Raw genomic sequence first — 4,970 nt, forward strand, 5'->3', positions numbered from 1 at the left:
TTCATGACCAGGATTAAATGAACTCTAATGGGCAAAATGCATAATTTAGTCATCCAAATGCTAATATTGTAATGTGGAGAAAGAACAGATTTTAAGTTCACCAAAAATGAAATCAAAACAGACCAGACATATTAAAAGGAGCTCAACTTCATTTGTAACTTTAAAATGCAAATGAAAACAATGAAATACCATTTTCACCTATCAGGTTAGCAACAATGTAAAGTTTAAAGATATCCAGTGGTGATTGAGTGTGGGGAAATTGGTACTTTTAATGCTGTTTATATGAACAGAAATTGGTGGTCTTCTCAAAGGTCAACTTGTTAATATGTATCCAAAGTTAAAACACAATCACACTCACATAACAACTAAGATATGTCTGAGAGATACATCCTTGTGTGATTTCATCATTGTGTGAACATCGTAGTGTACTTAAGCCTAAATGATACAGCTTACTATATATTATATACATATAGGCTGTATTGTATAACCTATTACCCTTAGGCTACAGACCTGTGCAGCATGTTACTGTACTAATATTGCAGGCAATTATTTGTATATCTAAAAATAGAAAACATACAATAAAAAATGCAGTGTAAAAGATTAAAAATGGAGGCCAGGCGGGTGCGGTGGCTCACGCCTGTAATCCCGGCACTTTGGGAGGCCAAGGCGGGTGGATCACCTGAGGTCAGGAGTTCAAGACTAGTCTGGCCAACATGGTGAAACCCTGTCTCTACCAAAAATACAAAAAAAAATTAGCTGAGCGTGGTGGCAGGTGCCTGCAATCCCAGCTACTCGGGAGGCTGAGGCAGAAGAATCGCTTGAATCCAGGAGGCGGAGGTGGCAGTGAGCCAAGGTCGTGCCACTGCACTCCAGCCTGGGTGGCAGAGTGAGACTCCATCTAAATTAAAAAAATTAAAAAAAATTAAAAATGGTATATCTGTATAGTATAGGGCACTTACCAGGAGTGGAGCTTGCAGGACTGGAAGTTGCTCTGGGTGAGTCAATGAGTGAGTGGTGAGTGAATGTGAAGGCCTAGGACATGACTGTACACTGCTGCACATTTTATAAACACTGTATACTTAGGTTACACTAAATTTTTTAAATGTTCTTTCTTTAATAATAAATTAACCTTAGCTTACTATCACTTTTTTACTTTATAAATTTTACTTTTTTCAAACATTTGACTTTGTAATGACATTTAGCTTAAAACACAAACACATTATACAGCTATACAAAAATATTTTCTTTCACTATATCTTTATCTTATATACTTTTTTCTGTTTTTAGAAATTTTAATTATTTTTCACTTTTTAAACTTTTTGTTGTTTTGTTTTTTTGTTTTGTTTTAGCTACAGGGTCTGCTCTGTCATCCAGGCTGGAATGCAAGTGGCACAATCAAGGCTCGCTGTAACCACAACCTCCAAGGGTCAAGCAATCCGCTCACCTCAGCCTCCCAAGTAGCTGGGACTACAGTCATGAGCCACCATGCCTGCTTGATTTAAAAAAAAAAAAAAAAAAAATGTAAAGACAGAGTCTCACTTTGTTGCCCAGGCTGGTCTTGAGCTGCTGTCCTCAAGCGACCCTCCTGCCTCGGCCTCCAGAAGTGCTGAGATTACAGGCGTGAGCCACCATGCCTGGCCAAATTTTTTGTTTAAAAATGAATACACCAACACACACATTAGCCTATTCCTACACAGAGTGAGGATCATCAATATCACTGTCTTCCACCTTGATATCTTATCCTTCTAGATGAATTTCAGCGGGCAGGAACACACACGGAGCTGTGTCGTCTTCTACGATAACAATGTCGTCTTCTGGATGCCTCCTGAAGGACCAATCTGAGGCTGTTCTTAAGGAGGAATCACTCTTTTCAGAAAGATGCTCATGGTAGTTTGTTTATTTTTTCATATTAGATTTGTGTGAGTCTATCATGGGCTATGGCATTATGAAGGCTGTGACTTCACCCAACGATAGGAATATTTTTAGCTCCATTATCATCTTGTGGGATCACCGTTGTATATGAGGATTGCCATTGACCAAAACATTGTTATGTAGCGCATGACGGCAACATATCCTTGAACACACAATTTCACTTCTGGGAATTTAGCTTATGGATATACTTGCAAAAACACACTAAGCTGTGTGTACCTTCCTGTACATTTTCAAAGAGAAATTGTCTACAACTTTATATCATTTTGGTCATGTCAAAGACTTGGGACTGGTGGTTATATTCCTGTACACATAGCTTAGTGTGTTTTTGCAAGTATATCCATAAACTAAATTGACAGGACAGAATTGTCTGAAAAACAACCATGAATATAACATAAATGCTCATTAACAGAAAAATGGTTAAATAAATTATAGTACATCCATTTTATGATTTTTTTTTTTTTTTTTTTTTTTTGAGACAGGGTCTCGCTCTGTTACCCAGGCTGGAGTGCAGTGGCGCAATCTCGGCTCATTGCAACCTCTGCCTCCCAAATTCAAGGGACTTTTGTGTCTCAGCCTCCTGAGTAGCTGGGATTAGAGCATGCACCGCCACGTCGTGCAGTGGCGCGATCTCAGCTCACTGCAAGCTGTGCCTACTGGGTTCACGCCATTCTCCCGCCTCAGCCACCCGAGTAGCTGGGACTATAGGCGCCCGCCACCATCCCTGGCTAATTTTTCGTATTTTTAGTAGAGACGGGGTTTCCCCATGTTAGCCAGGATGGTCTAGATCTTCTGACCTCGTGATCTGCCTGCCTTGGCCTCCCAAAGCACTGGGATTACAGGCGTGAGCCACCGTGCCTGGCCCATTTTATGGGATATTATGCAGCTGTTTGTTTTTTGTTGGTTTGCTTGTTTTTAAATTTTGTGTGCTGATAGGGAAAGATGTCAAGAATATTATTAAGTGAAAACTTATGTTGGAGAGCAATATGCATAATATGATACAACTTGTTAAAAAAAAAAAAGAAAGAAAAAAAGAAAAGAACGAAAGAAAGGAAGAAAAGGGCCAGTCTGCGCAGCTGACCGCCTCTCCTTCCGCCGCAGCCGCGGGGCCTCATGGAAGGCTGGGAGGACTGCAGAGGGGGCGCCGCAGCGCAAGGCTCCAAGGCGCGGCCGGCGCCGGAAGCCAGGGTGCACTTCCGCGTGGCGAGGTTCATCGTGGAGGCAGGTGTCAACTTAGGGATGCGGTCCATTCCCATTGCCACTGCTTGCACCATTTACCGTAAGTTTTTCTGCGAGACCAACCTGGACGCCTATGACCCTTACCTGATTGCCATGTCTTCCATTTACTTGGCCGGCAAAGTGAAAGAGCAGCGCCTGCGGACTCGTGACATCATCAATGTGTCCAACAGGTACTTCAACCCAAGCGGTGAGCCCCTGGAATTGGACTCCCGCTTCTGGGAGCTCCGGAACAGCATTGTGCAGTGTGAGCTTCTCATACTGAGAAGTATGCTCTTCCAGGTCTTCCAACATCCACACAAGTACCTGCTCCACTACCTGGTTTCCCTCAGGAACTGGCTGAACCGCCACAGCTGGCAGCGGACCCCCGTTGCCGTCACTGTCTGGGCCCTGCTGCGGGACAGCTACCACCGGGGCTGTGCCTCGGCTTCCAGGCCCAGCACATCACCGTGGCGGTGCTCTACCTGGCCCTGCAGGTCTATGGAGTCGAGGTGCCCGCCGAGGTCGAGGCTGAGAAGCCGTGGTGGCAGGTATTTAGTGACGACCTTACCAAGCCAATCATTGATAATATTGTGTCTGATCTCATTCAAATTTATACCATAGACACAGAGATTCCCCTAAGGCCCTGGCCAGGCCTGCCCAAAGAGAAGCCCAGGATGGTCAGCTGCCTGGGGACATTGCCACCACGTCGCCATGATGGCTGGTCCCCAGAGGAATAGCTAGGAGGACTGGTTGTGCTGCTGGAGAAGGGCTGGTGAAGGCGATGACATGCTGCTGCTTTGACCATCCATAGCAGTCGCAGTCCAGATGATAATGGGAGCTGTGCCTCCAGCAGGCAGGCCGGGAGCACACTGGGTGCAGCTGACCCAAGGCAGCCACATCTGCCTTTGTCCTTTGAGAGGACTCTGAATACAATAGAGGCATGATGCCAATAAAAGGAAAATTATGACATCGACAACACTGAATCCCTAGGAATTTTTTTAAGCCAGATTTATAGCGAGAATGAATGTGCAATGTGACTGAAATCTATTTTGTGTAATACAATGTGAGGCAAGTCAAAAAAAAAAAAAAGAAAGAAAGAAAGAAAAAAAGAAAAGGGCCAGGTGCGGTGGCTCATGCCTGCAAACCCAGCACTTTGGGAGCCGAAAGCTGGTGGATTACCGGAGGTCAGGAGTTTGAGACCAGCCTAGTCAACATGGTGAAACCCTGTCTCTACTAAAAATACAAAAATTAGCGGAGTGTGATGGCGCCTGTCTGTAATCCCAGCTACTAAGGGGGCTGAAGCAGGAGGATCGATGGATGGATGGATGGATGGATGGATGGATGGATGGATGGATGGATGATTATTTTCAAAGAGAAATTTTCTAGAACTATATACCATTTTGGTCGTGTTAAAGACTTGGGACTGGTGGTTAGAGGATGGGGGAGACATCTTTTCTTTCTCGTTTTATATTATTTTACTTTCTATTTGAATTTTTTTTACCATGATCATTTACATTTGTAATTTTTAAAAGACCTACTGAAAACATGAAACAGCCTTGAGAAATGGTAGCGGGGAAGCGTTGCAGAATGACCACACGCACTCTGATGCCTTGGTGGGGGATGTGGGCCCTAAGGCCAGTCTGAACCCTGGCTGCCAGTGTGGCATACAGGAGATGATGGGACTCTGTGAACACAAGCACCACTGTGATTTGAGCATGTCCCTCAGAATTCATGTGCTGGAAATGTGGTCCCCAGTGTGGCAGTTGGAAAGGTAGAGACTTTAAGAGGTGATTAGGTCATTAAGAGGAATTACTGCTACTCTT

General features: G+C 44.2%; 1 pseudogene; it reads left to right on the plus strand.

Moving 5' to 3' along the window:
• Positions 1-3,042: 3,042 nt before the first annotated feature.
• LOC104661876 lies at positions 3,043-3,964 on the plus strand (annotated as a pseudogene).
• The last annotated feature ends 1,006 nt before the right edge of the window (positions 3,965-4,970 follow it).

Source organism: Rhinopithecus roxellana, chromosome 1 (genome assembly GCF_007565055.1).
Source record: "Rhinopithecus roxellana isolate Shanxi Qingling chromosome 1, ASM756505v1, whole genome shotgun sequence".
In the NCBI taxonomy this organism is placed as follows: domain Eukaryota; kingdom Metazoa; phylum Chordata; class Mammalia; order Primates; family Cercopithecidae; genus Rhinopithecus; species Rhinopithecus roxellana.